The 26,654-nt window shown below is 46.4% G+C and overlaps 9 non-coding genes across 9 annotated transcripts; all 9 read left to right on the top strand.

Annotated features, from left to right (window-relative positions):
- Window positions 1–13,425: 13,425 nt before the first annotated feature.
- Window positions 13,426–13,496, top strand: Trnag-gcc (transfer RNA glycine (anticodon GCC)). The gene has a single exon. It is a non-coding gene; the product is annotated as a tRNA-Gly (tRNA).
- Window positions 13,497–19,829: 6,333 nt separating this feature from the next.
- Trnag-gcc (transfer RNA glycine (anticodon GCC)) lies at window positions 19,830–19,900 on the top strand. The gene has a single exon. It is a non-coding gene; the product is annotated as a tRNA-Gly (tRNA).
- Window positions 19,901–19,974: 74 nt separating this feature from the next.
- Window positions 19,975–20,045, top strand: Trnag-gcc (transfer RNA glycine (anticodon GCC)). Its single transcript has one exon. It is a non-coding gene; the product is annotated as a tRNA-Gly (tRNA).
- Window positions 20,046–20,118: 73 nt separating this feature from the next.
- On the top strand, window positions 20,119–20,189 carry Trnag-gcc (transfer RNA glycine (anticodon GCC)). Its single transcript has one exon. It is a non-coding gene; the product is annotated as a tRNA-Gly (tRNA).
- Window positions 20,190–20,262: 73 nt separating this feature from the next.
- Trnag-gcc (transfer RNA glycine (anticodon GCC)) lies at window positions 20,263–20,333 on the top strand. Its single transcript has one exon. It is a non-coding gene; the product is annotated as a tRNA-Gly (tRNA).
- A 73-nt stretch (window positions 20,334–20,406) lies between these two features.
- On the top strand, window positions 20,407–20,477 carry Trnag-gcc (transfer RNA glycine (anticodon GCC)). Its single transcript has one exon. It is a non-coding gene; the product is annotated as a tRNA-Gly (tRNA).
- An 876-nt stretch (window positions 20,478–21,353) lies between these two features.
- On the top strand, window positions 21,354–21,424 carry Trnag-gcc (transfer RNA glycine (anticodon GCC)). Its single transcript has one exon. It is a non-coding gene; the product is annotated as a tRNA-Gly (tRNA).
- Window positions 21,425–21,497: 73 nt separating this feature from the next.
- Window positions 21,498–21,568, top strand: Trnag-gcc (transfer RNA glycine (anticodon GCC)). Its single transcript has one exon. It is a non-coding gene; the product is annotated as a tRNA-Gly (tRNA).
- A 73-nt stretch (window positions 21,569–21,641) lies between these two features.
- Trnag-gcc (transfer RNA glycine (anticodon GCC)) lies at window positions 21,642–21,712 on the top strand. Its single transcript has one exon. It is a non-coding gene; the product is annotated as a tRNA-Gly (tRNA).
- The last annotated feature ends 4,942 nt before the right edge of the window (window positions 21,713–26,654 follow it).

The raw sequence follows: 26,654 nt of genomic DNA, 5'->3' as shown, positions 1-26,654 counted from the left end.
AGAAGTAACATTAAAAAATCGTATGACGGCAGAATGGGTCAGGGGTGCCCATATTCGGGTTGACATAAATCGAAAGGAATCGACCGAGACTGGCCCCCTCACACGTAGGACAGACAAGAGGTGGACACTTAGAGCAACATAAGGGTTACGGTTACCAAGGGGTGCGAAACTCAGTCGACGAAGGCAGCGAGTTAAATGCAGTGACGCAATTAAAAAGTTTGCAAGAATAAAATAAAATGAGCTCGCTCAAGATAGGGTAAGTTGGAGGTCACTGTGAGTGGCCTTCGTGCTGCAGTGGGCCTAAATAGGCTGAAAATTATGACGATGATTATTATGATGGTGATGATGATTGTGAAAGTTAACCCTTTCCTATAGATTAACTGTAGCTTCAATAAGACTGTGTCTTAATAGATAGTCTTCCGATAAGATGCAAATATTTGCATGGTCATTTCGAGTACGTTCTTTGATTCTGTAACCTACTTTGCTTTTGTTACACAATGACCAGTGAAGTACAATTTTAATGGAGACTTTGCATAAAGTGTGTGGCTACAGGTGTACACTCTGTGACACTGACACTCAGCCCTGCGAGACTCCTGAGTGCCATATTAAACGCAAGCCTGCGCCACGTGACAAAATCTGTCTGCCCAGCTTAACCGTGCATCCAATCAAGGGCGTAAGCTTCTCCCCTCTGTGGAATAAAATGTTTACTGGCTGTGCGGAAGATACCATAGCTGTAGCTGGATTGCTCGAGTGCCTTGTGTCATTGTCAAAACCTCTGCAATTATGATTTGCTTTTCTAAATGTGATCTTTGTTCATATTTTGCGGTGAGCACTCTCTAAAACAATTCATATTCGGTCTAACTGAAGAAATCACTTCTTTAAGGAAACACAGCAGCATGAGAAATATGAGAAATTTTCGTAGCATAGACGCAGTTTCGAACGTTGCAATCACGCCTTAGCCCTTTGCGGTCCGAAACCTTTCCCACCTTCCCTCCGTTCTGGTCCGAAAGTAAAAGACTCAAAGCTCAAGTGAAAGTAGTTTACTTACTGTTTTACAGAGGACGCATAATGTAGCGAGAAAACGTGCGCGCGAAAAAATTGGCCGCGTATCTGCGTGCTTCGCTGCAAATGTCGTCTAAATACGATAGAAGATGCGCTGCATGATATGGACGCCATCTGGCAATACGACGGGAAACATGAGTGCTGTGTTGCGGGCTGGTAGTCCCGGCGCAGCAGCAGGCTAAGACCGGCGGTGACCAACGCGACCGGCGGGGGCGCCAGGCAGCCCGAACACGCGGTTTGGCGCGAAGCGCTGAAGCAGAAGAAACGTCCTTACTCAACAAGTACTCTCCACACACTCTTTTATTTAAACGTCGCCTAAGTAAAACAGGAATGCCAGAGCGGCGCCCCATGGCATTCGTACAGTGCAATACAGAACCGAAACCGAAACACAAAAATGAGCTCGTGCAGAGGGCATGGAGGAAGGCAAGATTCAGCGCAGTCGCATTTTCAGCGCAGCTTAAGAAAGTAGGGTCTTCAGAATTACGTATGTATGCATTTTCTATTAAAGGAACACACCACCTAATACTTACCTAGTGATATTGCACCTCAGATATGCGTAATGTTTGCTTTTTGATCGACAATGTACATAAGTATGAACCTAGTCGACCGTTCAAGATGGCTGGCCCTTGGGCAAGTGGTTCAACTTTGGCCGAGTGGCTGAATCGAGGGACGTGCCGACAAACAGAAAGACAGACCAAAATTTTTCCGTTGAAGTGTCCCAAGAAAGACTATCGTCTTTAGTAAACCACGAAAGGACTTGTCCAGCAGTGCGCGACCACGCACCGCTGCGGCCGTGTTGCGTTGCTGGCCAGGTGCCGACAACGGCGCCAAGGGTTAGTATATGAATGCGCTGCTCTGCTACAACGATGAGATCCTATCGCAAGCGTTATATTTCGCCTTGGAGGATCGTGCTCCGTTTCCAAAGCGCCCAGTTGATGCAGAGCTGAGCTTGAGCGAACGACAGCTCGCCACCGCAGTGACCTCGATATAGCTATAAGATTGCGAAATTCTACGTGCTCGCTAAGGACACAAGTTCTGCTGATCGAGTATCGAGGTCGGTGGTTTAGTCGCTTTATAGACTGTGCGATCTGCAGTCCACGCAACAAATGTACGTCAGTGCCTGCGAGACTAGTTCAAGAAATCGTCTTCTTTGATTCTTGGAGCACATCTTTTTTGAATGGAACAATTTGCGACACGCCTTTAAAGTAGGGACTAATTATTGCACGCGCGATATCGTCTACTTGTGCTACCGAACCCCCGCGGTATAGGAACGGTGTACAAGAATGTCGGTAGGTTATATTGACGCGAATGTCCACCCTGTTTGAAAAACGAAAAGAAAAAAGTTTTACTTAAAATGTAGCTTATATGCGCGAAATGAGCCGAGCATAGAAATAACTATTTGAGTGGGTGCTTTTATTCGATTATTTAGTCAAATTAAGCAAAGTTAGTTTACTTTTAGCAAATTAAGCGAACTAAGCTTACCTTCAAATACACAATGTTTGCGAAATAATTAAAACAGAACAAGCGACCTATTTGACTTTAACCATCCAAAAGAGCGAGCCAGCCTCAAGAAGTGGTATTCTACAATAAATCACAGCTATTTAAGCAGCTTTTTTAAACTACAAAAATGCATTCCACTCCGCAGATATATGAGCAGTCCTGGGAGCGTCACGTCATGAAGGAGTGCTTCAAACAACTACAGATACCTTAGCCAGCAACCAGAAAGACTCCACAGTACCTCGCTTCTCCACAAGAAGAACAATAGAATTGAGCAACACAAAGGAGTCAGACGAGGAAGTACGATGTCTCCAATGCTGTTCACTGCATGCTTAGATGTGTTCAAATAACTGGGTTGGAGGCAAAAAAAGGAATAACGTTTAACGGAGAATATCTCGGCAACCTAAGATTTGCAGATGACGTAGTGTTCTCCAGTAATGATGGCGACTAATGGAGAAAAAAAGAATCGAAGAGCTTAACCGAGAAAGTATTATATTAGGGCTGAAGGTGAATAGGCTGAAGAAAAAAATCACAGCATATCCACGGAGTGAATGATGATGAGTGGGCGAAGCTGCGGAGGTTCATCGGTAAACCGTGAATCTTCCGTGAATTCTGCCCAGTACATCATCACCGACGTGAGATCGGGCGCGTTTATACTAAAGGTTCGATGAGTTATGACGACTTGCAGCTCACTTTAATTTTTCATGTACGCTGTGAATTTTCATTGTTTAGAAAACCATTATTTAGAAAACATCTGGCGTCTTTCGTTAAGCAGCTGGCGTCTTTTCGTTTTGCTTTAGAAACATCTGGCGTTCTTTCGTTTTGCTTTTAGAAAACATCTGGCGTCTTTCGTTGGTTTATTTCATCAATCAACGGCGTTTTGAACAAAATTTTTATTGTTTAATCACGCACAGGAGAAATCTCACCAGGCACTACCTTGGAGGTAAAGAATGGCTGCTAATGGGAATGAGAGACAGAAGAAGTCGGCTTATAGCTAACGCTGCGAATTTTTCATTGTTCAACAACGCACAGGAAAAATATCCCACCGGTACCACCTTGGAGGTCAAAGCGTAAGACTGGTTACGCACTACGACTACTACGACTACGACTACGACTACGAGGGACGAACGGGTGCCGCCTTAAGGAGCTTCGCCCCTAAAAACGATGCTCAGTAGCCCGACGAAAGACAAGAAGTTTACTCCTGGCGACCCACCTTGGAGTCGGCACAAGTGTATGCATACATGGGTAAATTACTAATAAGAGAACCTACTCATGAAAACGAGCTTGACCGAAGAATAGGGACGTATTGGAGCGCATACGGCACGTATTCCCAAATCATGGCTGGCAAAGTGCCGCTGTTTAAAATCTAAAGGCGTTCAATAATTGCATACTGCCGTGTCTATCTTATGGAAATGAAACTTAGAATATAACGGTGAAACTCGAGAAAAACTTAAGGACAAGTTAAGGACGACACAACGTGTAATAAAACAGAAAGTGTTAGACGCAACACTGATATCGGAATACAGGAGAATGCTTCAGAGGACAGTAGCCGATATGCTAGTTGACATTGTAATATAGAAATAGACCTGGGCCGGACACGTAATGCGGAGTATGGACAATGGGCTGTCAGGAAGAGTAACGCGATGGATACCAATGGATAGGAAATGCAGACGAGGACAGCATTCAATCAAACGTGATGACGAAATTAAGGAGTTCGCAGAGGAAAACAATGGAATCAGCTGGCGAATGATAAAGTACACTGTATATCATTGTGGGAGGCCTTTGCCCTGCAGTGAACATATAACGGGCTGACAATGATAACGATGATGACACCTATGTGAGCATGTGCATTAACCGCACTGGAGTATCCTACTTACATATATTTCCTGCATATCACTGTGCTGTACATTTTCTTTGTTTTACATACTTGTCTATTTGTTTTTTCCTTATTGTCTGTTAGTCATTACTTACAGTCTTATGAAATTGTTGACCATTTTTAAAACCAACTGCAAAAGTGTGACATTATTATTTTGGCAAGTTCGCTATTTAATTGATTTAAAGTATGTAACAACAAATAATGTCGCTTGTATTTGTTCAGGGCCAACAAACTACCACGAGTAAAACAATCTCTACGAATATGTTCTAGACGCCACTGTCTAACCTAACCGTGTTTACCAGTGTGCATGCTGTAGTTGTGCAACGGTAAAGTTAAATGATATTTATGTAATAGGGCCCATAATATGTTGTTGGTACAGGGGCCCCTGTCAGGCATTACGCGCCTGTAGCTCCTGCGCTAATCTTGGATTGCATTCAGTATGAAACCAACATTCAGTGCACTATTTTAGGAGAAAACAGACAGCGACGTACGGCCTGGCGCATCCGATCATCCAGTTCGCATACCACGCGGCATTCCCAGTACTGCCAATGCTACTGCACTTCAAGCTCCTAGGGACATCTGGGCCCGTATTCTCAAACGATTGCAAAAGGCGATAGTATCACGTTTGGTGACGTAGAATCTGATGCGTTCGATAACTGAAGAAACACATGCCTGTGACGTCACTGTTGCACCGGCCGTTGGTGTTACGAATGTCTCACAACACATGAGACGAGCGCAGAGCGACCCGAGGGCGGCGTTTTCGAGCGTATGCTGGCTTCTACGCAGTGGCCAGGCTTGGCTGTGGCTACTTGAAATATAGCGCGTTTGAAAGTGCTTTCAACGCTTTTTTGTGCGATTGTTTAATGCACAGTATGACATTTAAAGAATCCAACTTTGCGTGAAATGTATTTTCGTTGAGAGTTTAACACGGCGTACTCGGAGAGTTCAGCTGTAGTGTGCCGCCGCAGCGATATCGTCTCCACATCTCAGCATGTTGCCGGCTCGCGATAAGCCACGCGAGCAACGCACGGTTCATGTTCCTGGGACGTTCAAACCACGAAAAAGCAGGCGCTGGCACAGAACGAGTTCTGATAACACCCCAAGGTAATGCTCGGTGAAAGCTTCAGCGTAAAAAATGCTGGGTATATCCACCGAGGATTGAATACTAGAAGCTACCGCCTACGTCACTGAAATGCTAGTATTCATCACCAACCTACGGTGATCAGGGGTGCTATTCTGGACATTGTCAAATTCCGCCATGTTGTCAAATTCCGCCATGTTGCTGATTTGACTGGTCACGCGAGGTCGTTCGCATTGTGGCGCTGCAATGGCGTTACGACACAGGAATCCGCGATGACGTAACGTGCCAAAAAAATAGTTATTTTTTTCCGAAGTAACGCTTCGCGGTACTCTGTCATGTAGAAATAAAGGTTTGGGTGGAACAACGAAACCGAAATATGGTACTCAAGTGTGCCTACGGTCAACTTGCGATTTATCGAAACTACTGCTCACTTGACGAAGAGCCGCCATGTCTGCAACACGATTGGACATTGCCCTGATGGCGCCCATTGCGTCACAGGACCTCACTCTTTGTAACGTCAGTTTGACGTTGCGTGACGTTGCATCCTGCCAAATTTTCAGCTTAAAATGTGAGAACGACGAAGTGCCCAAAATTGGCCGCCATATTGTTGTAAATTGAGTTGCTTGTTCGATGTGCAGCCTCACATACGTATGTGTAGATGTCATTCCGTGAATTACTTTACAAGCATGTTTTCGGTTAGTAATATTATAAAGTGTTGTACATGAAGCTTTCTCGTTGAAATAAAAGGTTATTGTTTAATTTGGCTTGTTCAAAGTTGCGGTTCTCGCCGCAAGAGAACGCTAGATAAGCGAAGAAAAATGGCGCTGCCCTTTGTCGTGCAGTGGCTGGAGCTGCAGGAAGAAAGAATTCCGCGAGTACCGCGATGCCTTTGTGATGACCGATCAATTGTTTCAACTGCGGTGCCGGCTGACGAAGGACATTGTGCGATGGCTGTGCGGGGAGCTTCGCCAGGACCTGGAGAGGCGGCGTACGGACACGAGAACAGCCCGGACCAATGTTGTTGTTTTTGTTGAGCTACAAGTGTTTTGCGCCTTTCGCTTCTTCGCCATCGGCAGTTGCCACGAGGCGATCGAAAACAACGAGGACGTGGCGACGAGCTCGTCCAGTGTGGGTCTCACGATTCATACTGTCATGGAAGCGATCGTCGAGCGTTTCGGCAATGAGTGGATCGCCCTTCCTGCCAAACGGAAGGCTTTTTCCACGTAGATGCAAGATTTGAAGGCTGCGTCGAGGGGGTCGACGACACGTTTGTGTGCATAAGTGCGCCGTATGAAAAAAACGACGGAAACAAGGCTGCTTACTCTTGCCGCAAGAACTTTTACGCCCTCAGCGTCATGGTGGTGAGAACAAATTTCATGTTATTGAATCTCGCGCATGCCGTTAGTAGAATGCAAAGCAGGAACGTGAAAGATAGCTTTTCGCCACTCTCCAGTATTTTAACGACATTTGGTGTGGCTCCAACTGCAGTGAGAGAAAAGAACGCAGTAGTCGCGGTAAACGGAGTTTCCGTCACTATTTAGTTTTGACAGGGGTGACTTGACACCATAAAAAGTTAATCGAGCTCCATATTTGATCGTGGCAGCTTTTAAGAAAAATAATGCATGAAAGGAAATAAAACGTGCTGATTGTGCTCTAATTTCATAAACAGTGATATGCAGACATGCAGTAACTGCCACATATGAAATGAAAGATACAGCTGTCGAAGCTGCGCTCCGAAAGCAACTCGAGAGAAATAAGGGCGTTGGACCACACAGTTACAGTTGTTATGCATGTAGCTGGTTGTATTGCTGTTGCCGACTTCCTTCCAATGCAAACAACACTCTGCAGGTATGTGCCCAACCCTGCCGATGACTGCCCTCGCACTCGGGGCCCGTGCACGACGCCTTTATGTGAAAGACATCCACCGTGAGGCAGTACTGGGCAGTGGACGCCGTGGCCAGGTTGGTGAATAGCTGCTTGGTATGCAAGCGTGAGAATGCTTGTGTGGTGTCTTAGTGTAGCAAAAACATTATTCATGGTAATTTTACTACACGCTGCATGGTACTTAACTCCTCAAGTCTCTTTGTCCAAATTTCTGCCCCGTATGTTATTACTGGCAACTACTTTGGTCGAACACTATCTACTTTAGTGGCACTCGTGTTCCCTTGAATGGAAATTCTCTCATGCACATATTCGAGAAAACAAGTCATACTGAGACCCGAGGCAGCGCACAATAATCCGACTTGCTCTCAGTGTATAATTGCAACTTGTCTTTCTATGGTCATGGAAAAGACTACTAGTGCAATAGAAAGGTCAAGCATGAAATAAACTTTCATGAAGACATTGTATGATCCTTTATTATAAAGTGTTGAAATAATAAATAGTAAGCATGCGATGATACAGAAAATGCTAAACTCTGAGGCTATGTTAAAAAAAAGAATACATCAAATACAACTGTCATATATGTTGTACATTCATAAATACAATTATGTGTAGAAAGGACAACTTGTATAAAAAATACAAATAAGCAAGCACAGTCACGTGCTATAGAGCAATAAAATAAGTCAACTGACAACTCAAAGGTATTTCAGTCATGGTTCATAAAAAGCACTAAAAAACAACTCAAACGGTTGCAAAAGAAACCTGCTGTCACTTTTCGTTGACAGCCTAAGCACAAAAAAAGAACTAAGGGAAATCAAGCCTTGAGTGCGCTGACCGCCTGCAGCCGCACATCAGTCCCATGCAACCAAGAGAAAGCACAACAACCTTACCACCAAAGAAGATGCGCCTTCTGTCACTCGCCCCTTCTTCTCTATGAAAGAAGTTAAAGGTTGCAGTTCAGAACCTTCGTTGTCATTCCTCCTGACGAAGGAATTGAGTGATAAAGCCATTTTTTCGTTGGAGCATTTCAAAAGCCGTAATTATGTAACCTAACCAGACAAGCAATTCTGTCAATATGTCTAGCTGTAAAAAAAGGAAAGCAGTGCATATCAGTGACACGATGTCTTCGAATAAGTTAAAAGAAGTGAGAAAGGAATAGTACATATTCATGTATACATTCATATTATGCTAATTGGAACACTGTCCTCCACAGGTGATAGTGCATACTCGCTTCAACCTTGGCTGCTTAACCCCATCCCCGGAGCACATCCTGCAGAATCCTCTGCTGCCCGATTCCACCGCACCCACTCTTCACTGCGGTGCGTCGTATAACTGTGCACTGGAGTCCTCAAAGCCCCCTTTCGGTGCATGCAGAGGTACGGAATACTGCTCTATGGCCCACTCTTCACGTCGAAGGTCATCGCAGTTTGTGTCGTGCTTCACAACCTCGGTGTTTGGCAGCAGCTGCCTGAGCCAGACGACATCCCTTGCACTGAAGAACTCGAATGAGAATATGCGGACCTTTACAACAACAATAGCGACGGTACGGCTGCAGTAGACATGTACCAGGCGGGTAGGCAAAGGCAGGATCACGCTCTGTAGTGGTTCACAGCTGGGCGCGACTCGATGTAATGGGGTTTACATTCCTGCGAGATGTGCACAGAAACGTGAAACACAAGAAGCTCTTCCTGTTTCTCATGACAAAGTAGCCACTTGCATTGTGTTCGATCCTATACCTATTCCCTGTACTTGTGTTCTTGCAGGAATTGTATTCTGACAAAAGCTTCATTGTGTTCGTTCATTGAGAGCATGCTAATTGTACCAAGCAGTTAGGCAAAAGCATGCTCAGCTTCTGCCGCAAATCATAGCAGGACTAGTTTGTTGAGACCATAGTGACTCTGTAAACAGCCTGTGTTATTTTGCAGCTGTGCATGCAACATTGAATGCCATTGCAGAGCATTGTTTTCAGCAGTTTATTCACAATGCGAGCCCTTGTGATGACTGTACGAGTCTGGCAGGTGTGTATAAAAGCTCTATTCATGTAGTAGCCACTCGTACATGCAAGAGCACAAGCTTGCTGTGGTTGGTAATCTCTGTAAACACTTATAGGCACAAAACGAACCAGTACCGAAAGGGGCAACGTGGGCACAGCAATGTGTAGCTACTTTCTGTCCTGGTTTCTCTGGTGGACTATAAAAGTTTACATGCAAGAGTAATACACGATATTTCAGAATGTATTGTGAGTCAATTGATGTTCTGTCAATTCATCATTGTGAGTCAATTCATGATCCTTGCAATAATAAAAAGCAGTCAAGTTGTCTCATTGCTTACATCATCGTCTTATCATTCACTGCTGCCAACAACAACAAAGGATGCCTCTAATATTGTACCAGCACATCTGCATAAAAGACATCTCTTTGAATGCAGTTTGTGCAATTCTTAGTGCTGCCAGTTCAATCTAACATCAACTGCATGAAATACTACAATTCCTCTTCTTTATCTATGGCCATTATGCACTTCTTATCCGTATCTTGTAAGCAACGTGGAAGTACCTTCCACAGTTAACACCTTCGGAGATGCATCACTTCTGTGGATTGAGATTCGCCTAGACTTTATCTTTCAGATTCAACTGATCGCGCGTAACGTGAGGTCCTGAAGCTTAACTCCTATTGCTTCTGCTTATGTATATTTACATGATTGTAACTTTTACTTACAGTAGTCCTTACGCATCCTCAGCAAAACATATAGCACCATCTTAATGATCACGACAGTTCAGGAAGATACTTCGCGCATCGGAGACGTTATAAATAACTCAGCTGGCTGTTGGGCTAGTTGGCACATTACTTAAGATAAACTAGACGCGGAACAGCCACGACAACAAAAAAAAAACACAAGGAACAGAAGGGGCATTATGAATACTTGCAATGCTGTGCAGCTCCTTATCTCTATACCATCGGCAGCGCTTCTGGACGCCGCAGGCCCTGGGAACGAAGGGCCCCCGCAGCCCAAGACGGGGTCGACGCGCACACTTGTAACGATGCGGGCGTCGTCCACCGAAACGTGCGTCGCTTAATCGAACGGCCCTCCGCCTGTTCTCCTGCAATAAGCATGTGCATAGCTGAAACGTCAACACCAACCGAGTGAAACGCAAGCGTACCTGACTGCACCGTTATTACGCGCCTCGAGCTCGAGCTGCCGCCACTTTAGTTCCCAATAGCCACCGCCACTCCGGCGGCGACCTGCTGCTGGGGCCCACGCGGTAAAGGCGCTCTGTCATCGTCTGTCAGGGCTCCCGTCGTACCTCCGGTAGTAAGTCGCAAACCACCCTCCCCATACGGGGACGATAGGTAAAAAAATGCAACATCGCGGCTCACTGTTCGGCGATCTGCCGACATAACCACAGAACACCTACACAAAACAACCAGCGAGATAACGATGTCGGCAATGTCGACGCTGGCTTGGCTGGCTCGCTTATTGGCTAAAAAAGTTACTACGGCTTTGTCGCTCATCTCCAAATATGGCGCTAAATTGCAGACGACATCGTCTGCTTCACAACTTTAAAACTAAACGCTTCACTTTTCTTTTATTTTTTTGTTGTTGCATTAATAATTTCAGATACAAAATACTATTTAATTACACGTTTCTTTGCATCTTATGTCCCCTTCACGTCACGTTTCGCAAGCATTTCATGCGTTTGCGTCATCATTGTGTAAACGTTACGCCTACTTCAAATTTGACAGAAAATGGCGAAAGTCCAGAATAGCACCCAAGGTGTGTTTCCAGGCGTTGCAGCAGCGGCGTAGAGCACCGTCACGCCGACGGAAATACTAGATGGCGCCCTCACTTTTCCTGTTTTGGTCAATAGCCAATCAGCGCGCACCACAGGCGACACTTTTGCGATTGTCGCCTTTTAGAATACGGCCCCTGTAGTGGATTCATTGTGCAAGTGGTTACCACGTGAATTTCTTAATGTAATAGTTGTCAGAGATATTTATTGGTCCAGTAGAATGAAGCTAGTGTGAGCACCGCAGCAATAGTTCTTGCTGTCCACAGTGAGAAGTACTGATCCAAACGGATATTCATCTACATTATGCTGATTTACAAGCACCGCTGTCGTTGCGCAGACGACCAAGTTATCGAACAAACACACGGAAGAGCTCACATATGCAAATTATCTCACAGCCGCTGAGTAAGCATCTTTCGCCTGAGACTGCCATCAAGTTCAATACCTCAATTTACACACAGGAATCTACCATTTCAACTGATGCGCTGTGACCTGTTTATTACCTTTCATTTAGCGAGCACTACAGATGGGTGCATGACGTACCTCTTTAATATGTATTTTCAATGTGACACTACACCACATGTAATTATTACGCTTCACATTAGACGTAAATGTAAAAAATAATATAAACTGGCTTCTGGATAACATAAGGACGTCACGAATTTTTTAATTGTACTTTCTTTAACAAGTACCAATATTTCATAAAAGAGTTTTCTTCCTAATAATCACGCTACCATTAGTTTTATAGCAGGTATCTACAAAGAACACACAGTCACAGCAAAGTTGCGGGCACTAGAGTTCGATGAACTGGAAATGTAAGTGAAGAAAGAATTCACCTTCTTCTTCTCGAAAATATACCAGCTCTAATTTTTCTAACACGTTAGAATAATTAGCGCTGCTTTACTTTCGTGAAGAAAAATATGCATCATCAACTACCCCCGCGACGTGTTTTGTTAACAAAGCATTCGTGGTGGGGTGGTGGTGGTGGTTATGTTCCTGCAGGTAGTTTTAGCATGGCAGACCAGGCTATCCATTGCTTCACCTGAGCGTCTCTTTCCGCGGAGTATTTTTCGCAATGTGTCACTTAGGCCAGTCTCTCCCAGATAAGTTAAAAGAATAACCGATACTTCTTTGCGAACCATCCGCGCACCTTCTGGAAAAAAAATGTTCGGCCTAGTGCACTATAAAACCAAGCATGAATTACCAAGTAGACCGAAACAACGTTTTATTCATATTCTATCCGACTCAGAAATTTTGCTTTTACAGAACACCTATAAACTACTTGCCTATACTCGGCTTGACTGCCAACATAAATAATTGCGAGAATGTGGAAGTGTTTGGTGTCACAGGGCTGTATGGCGTGGCACACACTATAGCGCGGCCATTCACTAATAATATCGTGGTTACCAGTATGCTTGCTGAAGTTCTTTAACATTAAACTTCAACATGATGATAATGATATTTATGCAATAATGGCCGATTGCTGTCCAGCATGAGCCGAGAAGCATACTTCTTCCCTCAGACAAGGCATTCGCCTGTGCACACGTCTGCCCATACATAAAGACAACGTTTACTGGGCCATAGCTGGTCGAGAACAGTTATGAAATTTAATTTGTCTAAACCAGAACTGAACAGCAGCATTATCGGAGTGCGTTGAACATGAGTTCGGGCCGAACCGGTTTCTTCTTTTCCTTTTTAGTCAGCTTCGCATTGTGGTCACGACAGCCTTTCCAAAACCTAGTGTCGTTCTTCTATGGAATCTATTGCCGCACAAAATTTGCTATGAAAAGTGCATCATGGATCATTGTGATACGTTAAGCAAATGCTCCTCACATTCACGATGAAGACGGCAGAATGAAATTGTTTTACGATCCGGAATACGTTGTTTAAAACGCAGATCGCAATCTCGCTTTGCGCTATGAATGCGCTATTGTGCTGCCCCCATCCATTTCTACAAACCCCTATTTGCATAACAGAAGTACTTGTTGCTCTACCAAAGCGCATGTGCACGGAAAATATCACCTCCGCCTGGCCACTAACCAACATGCAGCTGTACACGTTGAGCGCTGTTGAGTACTGTTGTGCGGGGTAAGTATTGCGTTGCTGGTTCAACGGTACAAAACTCGCCTGCCACGCGGGTGGCCTGGTTTCGATTCCAGGCTGACACAGTTACGTTTTCTCTTTAAAAAAACCTATGGATTATTACGCAATAAAACATGCCACGAACACAGTGCTGAACACACGGCGTCGGTGGTTCAGTGGTAGAATACTCGCCTGCCACGTGGGTGGCCCGGGTTCGATTCCCGGCCGACGCAATTACGTTTTCTTTACGAAAGCTATGGATTATTACGCAATAAAACATGCCACGAACACAAGGCTAAGCACACAGCGTCGGGGTTCAGTCAGGGGGGGTGAAACTTCGCTGTTTTTCTGTCCCGTGACTGCAGCGATCCTAATGTTTGGGGGCTGTACTATCTACGAGCATAAATGAACGTTGTTGTTTCATTTTATATTTATTACCAGGTTACTTATTAACTCCCGATTTTTTAATACTCAAGTGAACCTAAAGGTTGCAGTTCGAGGTTGCGAAAATATGAGCGCCACCCTGAGTGGAAAACGGGAGCTGCGCCGTCCTATCTCTCACGGCGAAAAAGGGGCGTTTCTTGTCGCGCGCCTATGTATGCTACGGCCTGCGGTGTCCCAAAGGCCGCTTTTACCACCGTAAAGTTTAAGCGAAACTGGCGAAAACTTTGCAAGGTTCAGCGAAACAGACGCGTCAGTGGATTCGCGCCGTTATCACAAATCGTGCTGTGCTGAGTGGTGTCGAAATTCTTCACGCCACACCGGCATAAATTTTTTCGGATCCCGACGGACGAAAGGTACGATCTGCATGATGCTCGTTTTGTTTTTCTACGCTTGCACGGCATATCAGGATGCGGTTGCAGCAGTAGCTGTGTAATTTAATTGAGTATGCAAGTGCTTGATTTATTGATTACATTCTGATTGTCTGCTCTGCAGCTTGAATTATACTGTATGCTTGAATTTACTGTATGAATGGTACGTTTAGGCAATAAAACATTCAAACAAACTCTGCTCTTTATTTTTGTCTAATTTATGTGTACACGTAAACAAAAACAAAGTCTTATAATAAATGGTGCAAAGACAGGTGGATGGGCAAACCTTCATCAATCAGAGCGCAATGATTGCCGCTTTATCATGTGGTGGGTTGCGCAACAGGAAGAAGGTCGCGCGCTCGCCATCTGAATACCTTCCACTCGCTCAATTTGGCTTGCTGGTGCATCCCAATTGAATTTGGCGCTAAATTCCCCCCCCCCCCCCCGCCACTCGGATCCTCAGTCCTCATCAAGATGGCATCCCCCAGTGCGTGTCTGCAATGCGCCGCCATGTTTTAGTACCACCCCCAAACACCAGGTGTTCGTCCGGCGCTGCGAGCGAATATCGTGTTCCATGGATGGTATAGGAAGTTTCACTCCCCTGGTTCAGTCATTCTGCTTCCGGCAGCCGTGCTGAACGGATCGCAGTGTCATGGGCTCCGGCGGAGCGGCGATAGCGGCCACTATGGGCCGCGGAAACAGGAATACGGAAGACAAGTAATATCAGTTTATTTTGCCTCAGCTGCCAAAAGGAAAACTTACAATAACACCGTGTTTTTACACGGAGATGTCAGGGCCAGGCCTTACAAGGTTGAAGATTTTGGGATGCGCTGACGCCGACGGGCCTGCTGCCCGATGTGGTGAGCCTCGGCGCGTATCAGATAAACCACTTGTGGGCGGTGACCTTCAACGACGGTGCTCCCATGAAACGCCTACTTGCACTGAAGGAGGTCCAGGTGAAGGGGAGGCGTTGCGTCGTCGTAGACTCGCAGGACCAGCAGGTGAAGCTTAGGCTGCACTGGCTGCTGCACGGGGTGAGCGACGAAGATGTGCGGGCTTCACTGGCAGCATTTGGAAAGGTGGTGGAAGTGAGCCGTGAGCGGTGGCGGGTCCCGGGCATGGAGACAAGTGCTCAACCACAAGGACAGTTCAACTGAAGTTGAAGAGTGGTCTCATGGTTGAGGACCTTCCACACCAGATCCGCGTGGACGGGGAGCTGGCCCTGGTTGTTGTGCCTGGACGGCCGATGCAGTGCTTGCGCTGCCAAGGCACAGGGCATGTCCGCCGGGAGTGCAAGGTGCCACGTTGCTCCCGTTGTAGACGCTTCGGGCACGTCGAAGCCGACTGTGTTCGGACGTATGCCTCTGCAACAGGACCAGCGAACAGCGAGGGGGTTGCCGAGCTGGTCATGGACGCGGCAGAGACGGAGGAGGCCGCTGAAGCAGCCGGCAGCCCAGTGGTTCCTGTGACTACTGGAGGGGCGGCGCCGGCAGACACACCCAAGGTTCTGGAGGCGCTCCAGAATTTGACTACACCGGCCAGCGCCCCGTCAGCGGTCAGGCCTGAGCGGGTCGAGACGGACGTGGTTCCAGTGGGGGCAGCCGAACAACGGAGAGTCAGGGAGAGACGGCGGCGGACAGCGAGGACGAGATGTGCGTGACCAGCGCCACGCTAAAGCGTCCACGCGACGACTCAGGGGAGCTGGACGGGGCGTCGTCCACCAACAGCCAGGAGCCGCCTGCGAGGGCACCGCAAGGGAGGCGGCTTAGTCTCAAACCTAAGCCGAAAGTCCCCACCGACAGGAGACTGGCCGACAAGGCAAATGAAAACAGCGCCGGGAAGCAGGATGGTCCTGGAGGCGGCTAGCCGAGGGCTGGTCGTGAAAGGTGAGCACCATGCTCCGGGCCTACTCCTTTAGCGAATAAATCACCATGGCATTGACTCCGCCATTCAGCATAGCTACGCTTAACGTCAGAGGGTTGGCGGCTAGGCGTAGGCAAAGTCAGCTCTTGCGGTTGCTCACAGACCAAGACATAGACGTCCTAGCCGTCCAGGAAACCAAGGTAGACGGAGAGGAGGAGACCGGGAGCATGGTGCGCCATTTCACTGACCGATATTACGCGTTCGTAAGCCACGCGATAGGAACGTCCGCGGGTTGTGTTCTTTTTGTGAAAAAATTGCAAAGCCTTCTTGTGCAAAGTGGTTTTTCATGCCAGTCAGGCAGAATTGTTTATTGTGACTTTGTATATGGTGCCACTGAATTCAGAGTAATATGCGTATACGCACCGAATAGTGTAGAAGAGCGTGCCCAGTTTTTTTCTAACCTGTTTCAGTTGACAAAGTGTGATAAGAGGGTGGTTTTGTTAGGTGATTTTAACTGTGTTTTAAGTGCTCGCGATAGTCAATAGCACTGGCGTTCGTGACAAAAGCAGTGACGTGCTAGGCAAATTAATAAACGAAAATGACTTGGATGACGTGTATGAATGTGTCGCAGCAAATCGCGAAGTGATGTACACGCGATTTCAAGGCAATAGCCATGCGCGTTTATACCGCATATACCTATCCCTAGATATTTTGCCTATGTGTCACAATTTTTCGGTTGAGCCAGTGTCGTTTTCAGATCACTGTTTGGTTGTGTGTCGCATAGGCATGAAGAAACAGTGTAAGGCTTTCAAGTGGGATTTATGGAAACTGAACGCATTGTTATTAAAAGATGAACCATTTTTAGAAGCAGTGCACGAGACCATTAATGAAGTGCTTATGGAAAAAACTGAAACAGTAGCAGAGAAATGGGAGTGTTTAAAGCAGAAGGTGAAAATGAAAGCGCTAGACAGATCGAGCACGCTAAAATTCGAAGCGCAAATAAAAGAAAGAAGTCTGAAGAAAACACTGCAGCAGCTGATAGCCCTAGAAAGTCGTGAGCCTGGGACTTGTAAAGACGAGGTGCACAGTGCCAAGGAAAAATTAGAACTGCATGACAGAGAGCGTTATCAAGGCGCCTGGGTTCGCGCTCGAGCAAATGATCTTGCCGCGGGTGAGACGCCCACTAAAAGGGCGCTTGGTCTCGAAAAAGCGCAAGGACGCCGAAACCACATCCATAAGGTCTATTGCAACGGGACTCTCGCGAGCGACAATGAAACCATCGAACGGGCTTTTTTGCGTATTATCAGTCACTTTTTGCAGTTCGAAAAGCGAATGTACACTGTCGTCCTTTATGAAAGGGAACACGCGAGCGCGCGGCCTGAGCTCTGGTGCGGCTGCCTACAGTGCCATCAACCGACAGCGAAAGAAAGCGCGCCCGCTTTTGTCGTCGTCTATTGGCAAATAAAATAACGAGTCATGGCCGGTGAACAAGCGCTGCTAGATTACGCTCCTGCTTCGGTCGCGCAGCGGGCGATGCCGCCAGAAGCGGACGTGATTTCTTCAGCTCTCGGTTGATGGTGCTGTACGCAGCTGCCACAGCGCGCAGGCCGCGCGCTCGCGTGTTCCCTTTCATAAAGGACGACAGTGTACATGGTTTTAAAGAAGAGTATCTTAAGCGCATGCCGCGGCTTAGTGACGACACAAAAAAGCTTTTGGAAGGCAAAATAACGGAAGGCGAAGTGGAACGCGCGATTGGTCATCTGAACCCCGGAAAGTCACCGGAACCCGATGGCCTAACCGCTGCGTGGTATAAGACGTTTAGAACAGAACTGTCCCCGGGGTTAGCTGAGGTGTTCAATGAGGCGTACGAACGGAAAACTCTGCCGCCCTCCTTCAGCAAAGCGCATACGATATTAATTCCTAAAACGGACGAAGGGGAAACACTTATACTGGTGACATCGTATAGGCCCATATCACTGACCAATGTTGACTACAAGATTTTTATGATGGTTCTGGCAGCGCGACTTCAAGGTGTCATTAAAGAAATTGTGGGAGAGCACCAAACTTGTGGCATCAAAGGCAGAACTATTAGCTCAAACATTCACAAGATGCGGTGTGTGCTAGAGTGTTGTGACGAGGATTTACTTGGCGTTGCTGTGCTCCAGATAGACCTGGAGAAAGCTTTTGATTGTATTGCGCAGGATATTTTGTTTGCCATCTTAGATCATATTAATGTTGGTTCCATCATCAAGGAGGGAGTGGCCTTGGCGTACCAGAACAGCACAACACGTTTAATTGTTAACAAGTCTTTGGGGGCCCCCATTCACGTAATGCGTTCTGTGCGTCAAGGCTGCCCCCTCAGTCCACTTTTGTTTTGTAATTACATCGAAGCGATGTGCTTAGCTATAACTGAAAACGAAAAGATACGTGGCTTCAGCTTGGCGGCAGTGGAAGTTAAGCTGCTGGCATATGCAGATCACATTTCGGTGTGTTGTACGAACAAAGAAAGTGTAGAGGAAACGATAAGTGTTGTAAAACATTTTTTGTAGCGTCACAGGGAGCCGCGTTAACAGGGGGAAATCTCTTGGGCTTTGGCACGGAAGGTGGCCTTCAAAGCCCGACCATTTTGCGAATGTGCATTGGACGGAAACACCGACAAGGTACCTCGGTGTTCCCATTTAATGTTATAACGGCAGCGAGGAGTATTGGTCGCGTCAAACAAAAGAGACGAAGGAAAAAGCAGACAGATGGAAAGGCATGAACCTGTCTGTTTTTGCTAGGGCTACTGTGTGCAACATGTTTTTTATCACTAAACTGTGGTATGTAATGCAGGTGCTACATTGTTCAAGGATCAACGTGCAAAGGCTGCACAGAGTGTTCGCAGTTTTTATATGGGGCTCGTAATGGGAAAGGTGCAGACGGACCAATTTGTTCAGACGCATGAAGGACGGGGGTCTCGGTTTGGCGCACCTATTTGTGAGACAATTAGTAAATAGATTTTTGTTTTTCCGTGACGTCAGGGATCCGTTTTTGCGTACGGTATGCCAGTTCAGGTTAGGAAGTGCTTTACCAGATCTTGTTGTCACTACGGACAGCCGGCCCGTGACGTTGCGTGGCTATCTCAAGGAAGTGGTAAACAGTGTACGTTTTTTATCTGTTCGTTTTTCGTTAGACTATCTAGCAAGTGTTAGAAGAAAAGAATTGTACAAAGGTGTATGTGATATGGTTTTTCCAGTACCATTGTACAGGGCCATATACAGTGGAAGACCGGGACAAAATGTACTGAAGCGCGTGAGTAACATGCAGGTACCTACAGGAGTGAAAACATTTTTCTTCAAGTTACACACAGGGAGACTATCAGTAAAGACTTTCACAGAGGAACGGGGCTTTTTTACACCATGGGGGTCACACTGCTTGATATGTAAGAAACCAGAAACAATAGACCACGTTTTTTTGCATTGTTGGGAAGGGGTACATTTTTGGGACATTTTGCAGAGGACAATAAAGAAAGATTTTCCACTGGATCCACACGGGATAAGGTATCTCGCAGTAACAAATGATGAGGAAGTCCCATTTGATGTAGTGATGTTGACCGGTCTCCACTGTATATGGCGTGCGCGAATGGCCGGATACCACTTCGACCCGGATGCAAAGCCAGCAGTAATTTATTTCAGGCAAAGCATGTCTGCTTTCATTGAGTGTAGCAAAATACAGGATATCGACCAAGAATGGTTGTCAAGGTTTGAACCTCTGGCAACCCTTAAGTATTTTTAAGAGGACAACATCAGTCCAAATGGGACTGATGGCAATGCTTGTTCTTTATTATTGTATTATGTGAGTGTGCAATGATTGCCCTGTACAATGTCCAAGCCAGGCAATAAATAAAAAAAAGCGTCGGTGGTTCAGTGGTAGAATACTCGCCTGCCACGCGGGTGGCCCGGGTTCGATTCCCGGCCGACGCAATTACTTTTTTTTTTACAAAAGCTGTGGATTATTACGCAATAAAACATGCCACGAACACAGTGCTAAACACACGGCGTCGGTGGTTCAGTGGTAGAATACTCGCCTGCCACGCGGGTGGCCCGGGTTCGATTCCCGGCCGACGCAATTACTTTTTCTTTACAAAAGCTATAAACTATTACGCAATAAAACATGCCACGAACACAGGGCTAAACACACGGCGTCGGTGGTTCAGTGGTAGAATACTCGCCTGCCACGCGGGTGGCCCGGGTTCGATTCCCGGCCGACGCAATTACTTTTTCTTTACAAAAGCTATAAACTATTACGCAATAAAACATGCCACGAACACAGGGCTAAACACACGGCGTCGGTGGTTCAGTGGTAGAATACTCGCCTGCCACGCGGGTGGCCCGGGTTCGATTCCCGGCCGACGCAATTACTTTTTCTTTACAAAAGCTATAAACTATTACGCAATAAAACATGCCACGAACACAGGGCTAAGCACACGGCGTCGGTGGTTCAGTGGTAGAATATTCGCCTGCCACGCGGGTGGCCCGGGTTCGATTCCCGGCCGACGCAATTACTTTTCCTTATTCCATACTTGCTCACGAAGTGGCCGAATTACACGATGTCGCCCTGAAAACTGGCCATCGTATCATGTGTCAGTGGGTTCCAGGGCACTGCGGTCTGCAGGGCAATGAGCAAGCCGATGCGGAGGCAAAGATGGCCCATGATAACGCCAGAGTACTAGCTATCCCCTTTTCCCGACCGGATACTAACACCGTAGTGTACACACTCCTGAGTGAGACTACAGCAGCATATTGGTCTTTACCAAGCCATCGTCACCGCCGGCTTCACGAACTTGACCCAAATATGAGTGTTAGAATCCCACCAACCATGAAAATGTGTATTACAAGCTTATTTCACCGACTACGACTAGGTGTGGCATTCACTCGCCGTTACCAACACCTTATCGGCCGTGCCGACAGTCCCAATTGCGAGATGTGTGGCACTCCTGAGACTATCGAACACCTCCTGTGCGTCTGCCCACGATACCTCACGCAAAGAAATTCAATGGCGGCCGTCTTGTTGTCATCGAAGCAACAAGTTTCAGAAAAAGTTCTGTTGGGACCACCACCATGTCATCAGCGCGATATTCTGAAAGCGCTGAACATGTTTTTGCGCGACACAGAGCTCGACGAGAGACTGTAAATAGTTTTTGGACATTCAAGGACTTACTTCGTCGCCACTTTTTTCCATCATCATCATCCGCATCTTCTCTCCACTCTCTATACTACCACTCTCCCCTTTCCTACTGCTGAGTAGCAGGCCAGAACATTGATTCAGGCCGACCTCTCAGCTTTTCTGCCATAATAAACCTTTTCTCTCTCTCTTTACAAAAGCTATAAACTATTACGCAATAAAACATGCCACGAACACAGGGCTAAACACACGGCGTCGGTGGTTCAGTGGTAGAATACTCGCCTGCCACGCGGGTGGCCCGCGTTCGATTCCCGGCCGACGCAATTACTTTTTCTTTACAAAAGCTATAAACTATTACGCAATAAAACATGCCACGAACACAGGGCTAAACACACGGCGTCGGTGGTTCAGTGGTAGAATACTCGCCTGCCACGCGGGTGGCCCGGGTTCGATTCCCGGCCGACGCAATTACTTTTTCTTTACAAAAGCTATAAACTATTACGCAATAAAACATGCCACGAACACAGGGCTAAACACACGGCGTCGGTGGTTCAGTGGTAGAATACTCGCCTGCCACGCGGGTGGCCCGGGTTCGATTCCCGGCCGACGCAATTACTTTTTCTTTACAAAAGCTATGGATTATCACGCAATAAAACATGCCACGAACACAGGGTAAGCACAGGGCGTCGGTGGTTCAGGGATTCCACTTCCGGCCACCGTGGTGAACGGTTGTGGGTGAAATGGGCTCCGTAGGATCGGCATCAGCGGCCCACGCGGGCCGCGGTAACAGGTCTTTTTCTTCAGCCGAGCAGGACTACCAAGTTATATTGCCTCAACTTCCAACAGGTCAGGTCGTCAACAATACCATCTTCCTTCATGCAGATTTACGAGCGCGGCCATACCGCGTCGAGCATTTTCGCGACGCATTGGATCATCTCTGTGCGCTCCCCGACGTTATCGCTTTGGGGGCGTATCAGATGAACCACGTTTGTGCTGTGACACTCAAGAACTCGGGAGCAATGAAGAAAATGTTGGAAGCAGGCGACATTCAAATCAAGGACCACCGGTGCATTGTCGTGAACCCGAACGACCGTGGAATACGTATGAAGCTACACTGGCTTCTTTACGGAGTCAGCGAGGAAGACATTTGTGCCGCCTTGGCGCCATACGGAAATTTTAGTGAAGTAACGAGGGAAAGGTGGCGCGTACGCGGCATCACAGACAGAGCGTCAACGACCCGACTTGTGGCCTTAAAACTGAAGGCTGGCGTCACCGTCGACGACATTCCTCACCAGCTAAGTGTGGGGAGTGAACTCGCGCTTGTTGTAGTGCCGAACCGCCCACCGTTATGCCTCCGTTGCAACAGCACCGGGCACATTCGGCGTGACTGCCGTGTCCCTCGTTGTTTGCAGTGCAGGCGCTTCGGCCACACTGACGAGGAATGCGTAAGGACCTACGCCAGCATAACGAGTAAATAAAAAAACGACACCGAGGCAGAGCTTATCATGGATGAAGCCGACGCTGAGGAAGCCGCTAGCAATGGGTATAACCAGGCAGACCCGGAAAAAACAACCTCGGAAGTCACCCGGACAAGTGCATGGAAAGGTGCCTTTGCTGAAAGCGACAGCAAGTCGCGAATAAGCCAAGAACCTTCCAAAGGCGAGACCCAGAACACAGCAAAAGCCACAATAAACGAGGATGCACCGACTCCGAAACCGTCAGCGGAAGAAAGCGCGATGTAAGTGACTGCCGGTTCTGCCAAGAGACCGTTCGAAGAAGCCGGCGACGAAACCCGCAAGGTTGCAGCAGGAAACGAAGACGAACCGCCCCCCAAGGCGGTCACTACCAGACGTATGCGCTTTCTACCAAAGCCAAACATCCCTCCAGATCGAAAAAAGGAGGCTACGACGCCCTCGTACCCTCCTTTAGGGACCGTTTCTACTTGCTTCAGTGTAGCCTCGAATGGGCACTTCGCAGCATCTACCATGGCATCATGTTACGTGCGTACGCAGCGACAGTGGAACCTCTGGAAACTGCTGAATAAACCAAATCAAGGCCATCGCAGCACCGTATCGACAGTGCCCCGAACAATGCTCTCAAGGTAAGCTCCATGCGGTCTGCCTGATCAAGCTTTACCATGTCTTTGAACCTTAAGAAGCCCCTTCGTGTAGGTGCTATAAATGTTCGCGGTTTCGCAAGCAGGCGACGCCAATACCAAGTAAGCAGAATTTTCCAAGAAAATGATTTAGATATTGCTGCTCTGCAAGAAACAAAGGTGGAGGGCCAGGAGCAGACGGACCGCATGGTAGCCATTTAAATTGTTCTATAACGTATGTGTTTGTCATGCTGTTGGCACTTCAGGAGGCTGTGCGCTGTTCATTCGAAACGGTATAGGTATCGTGGAAGAACAAGTTACTGTATGTTCAGCTGGTCGTTTTGTCGTACTTGATTTTTCTTTCTCTGGATTCAAGTGGCGTGTATTGTGTGTGTATGCCCCAAATGATGAAGGTAACCGCAAAGTCTTTTTTGAACAGTTGGAATGATTCTTAAAATGCGAACGATATGTAATTATGATGGGTGATTTTAATTGCGTTTGTAGGCCAGAAGACCGAGCAAAAAGGCAGCAGCGTAAAGATGTTAGCGCACTGCTACTAGCTGAACTTGTGAACCAATACGAATTGGAGGATGTCGGTTATCTGTTTTCGACAGGAAGAACACCAGCCTACACGCATATCAAGGTGAAAGTCATGCTCGCTTAGATCGAGCTTACATTCCATTACAGTTTGTACCGCTATGCCAAAGTTACGATGTTAAACACATGTCATTTTCTGATCATAGCCTTGTCATGTTTAATTTAGGAGAAAAAAGGCAGGAATCAAAATTTAATTGAGAACTGTGGAAATTTAATACAAAACTTCTTCACAATGAAGGCTTTGTGAGCGATATAACAGAAATGATTCATTCTTTCAGTCCGGGGCCGACGGAAGACCCTATGAGATCATGGGAAATGTTTAAAACCAATGTTAAGATGAAAGCGATAGAAAGGACTACTGCGATAAGACGGGAAGAAAAACAACAAGAAAATGAATTGAAGTGACAACTAGAATTCCTCACGAGTACAGAGCGTGAGAATTCAGGATTTCTTATGAAGCAGATTAAACAAATTACAACTAAGCTTGAAGTTATCGATGAAGAACGATACAAAGGAGCTATGATACGAGCCCGAGCGGAACGATTATGGAACGGGGAAACGCCTACAAAATGGGCACTGAGTGATGAAAAAAGATACGCGAGAAGAAATGACGTACAAGAAATAACATATCAAAATAAAACAACTTCGGAGCCTACCTTGATAGAGCGAGCGTTTGTCGATCATTATCGCGAACTACTGGGAAACAAGAAAAAGCTATCAGAAGGCTTTGAGAGCGACTTTCGCAAATATATGCCAACCTTAGAAGATGACGTCAAAGCGAACCTCGAATTTCCAATTACGGTGCGAGAAATAGAAGAAGCAATTGATGCGCTTAGTGTAGGAAAAGCCCCCGGACCTCACGGTTTAGGCGCAGCCTTCTATAAAACCTTCAAATATGAGCTAAGCGAACTATTGCAAGAAGTTTTCAAGGAAATGTATGCAACAAAGCGAATGCCACCCTCTTTCAGAACAGCCCATATTGTATTAATTCCAAAGTGCGAAGACTCGGTTAAACTGTTGTCAGTAAAATCTTATAGACCAATAAGCCTTACAAACTGTGACTACAAAATATTTATGAAAGTGTTAGCGAAAAGGCTACAAAGTGTCATAACGCGACTAGTAGGGCCACATCAAACATGTGGAATAAGGGGTCGGACAATATTCACAAACACACATGTAGCTCGTTCTGTGCTGGAATGCTGTGATGCTTTCTCGAGTCGGGTCGCAATGCTGCAACTTGACTTGGAGAAAGCGTTTGACAATGTCTCCCACGAGATTCTCTTTTCCATATTAGAATATGTAAATGTAGGCAAGGTTATATTAGAGGGAGTAAAGATGGCATATTCAGAGTGTACCACTCGTATTATAGTAAACAAACATTTAAGTGAAACAATTCAAGTTCTCTCCAGTATCCGTCAAGGATGTCCGCTTTCATCATTGCTCTTTGACATTTATATAGAACCCTTCTGCTTAAGTATAATTAGTAAACAGAATATTCGTGGATTTAAGCTTGACACAATGGAAATAAAAGTGCTAACATATGCCGACGACATTGCTGTTTTTGTCACGACCAGGAAAGCATAAAGGAAGTAGTTAAATTGGCGGAAGCTTATTGCAAGGTAACTGGTTGTTAAATACACTGGGATAAAACCGTAGGCTTCTGGCACGGCGAGTGGCACGAAAAGCCACACAAATTCGCCGGTGTACAATGGACAGCAATGCCTTCGATATACTTAGGTGTACCGCTTCAATGTTACGATGACACAGACCAACTTTGGAAAGCAGAAACAGAAAGAGTGAAGGATGAGATACAAGGATGGCAGGGCAGAAATCTGCCTATGTTTGCTCGCGCCACTACTTGCAATGTATTTTTAATCGCAAAGCTGTGGTATGTGATGCAAGTTTTGTTCATGTCACGTGGAAACGTACAAAAGCTTCACAGACTTTTCGCAACGTTTATTTGGGGAAGCACTTGGGAAAGAACTCGACGAACTAACTTGTTTCTGTCTGTGAAAAGGGGTGGACTGAGTTTGTCACACTTAATTTGAAACAAACTGTGTCACGTTTTATGTTCTTAAGGGATCAGAGCGACCCGTTTCTCCGCACAGTAATACAAACTCGACTACAAAAAGCACTACCGCAATTCATTGTATGAACCAGCAAGACGACAATGCAAGGTGTCAGTGGTTATTGGCGTGAAGTTGTTGTTGCTTTTCGCATACTAAGTGTTCGTTTTTCTATGGAATACTTGAGTACCGTAAGAAGGAAGCAACTATACAGAGATTTATTGGACAACATGTTACCTGTGCCGTTGTACCGAACCATATACCCTGGAGGCTGCGGAAACGATGTACTAAGAAGGGTTAAAACAATGCCAAATATACCACACGTTAAATCCTTTTTCTTCAAGCTCCACACTAACACTCTCAATGTTAAGACGTGGCTACAAGACAAAGGAATTCCTGTGCCATGGACAGTAAACTGCATATTATGTAATAAACCTGAAACAATAGAAGACGTATTTATCGACTGCTGGGATTCCGTATTTTATTGGGACATCCTCCAGCGAACTATTAAAAAAGAGCTCCCTATCACATCCCACGGGATTCGGTTTTAGGGGCGAAGCTCCTTATAGCGGCACCCGTTCGTCCCTCGTAGCGTAGTATGTAACCAGTCTTACGCTTTGACCTGCAAGGTGGTGCCGGTGGGAGATTTTTCCTGTGCGTTGTTGAACAATAAAAAATTCGCAGCGTTACCTAAAAGCCGACTTCTTCTGTCTCTCATTCCCGTTAGCAGCCATTCTTTACCTCCAAGGTAGTGCCTGGTGAGATTTCTCCTGTGCGTGATTAAACAATAAAAAT

Source organism: Rhipicephalus sanguineus, chromosome 2 (genome assembly GCF_013339695.2).
Source record: "Rhipicephalus sanguineus isolate Rsan-2018 chromosome 2, BIME_Rsan_1.4, whole genome shotgun sequence".
NCBI lineage: Eukaryota > Metazoa > Arthropoda > Arachnida > Ixodida > Ixodidae > Rhipicephalus > Rhipicephalus sanguineus.
The sequence above is the reverse complement of the archived record's forward strand: the minus strand, read 5'-3'. Positions and strand labels throughout refer to the sequence as shown.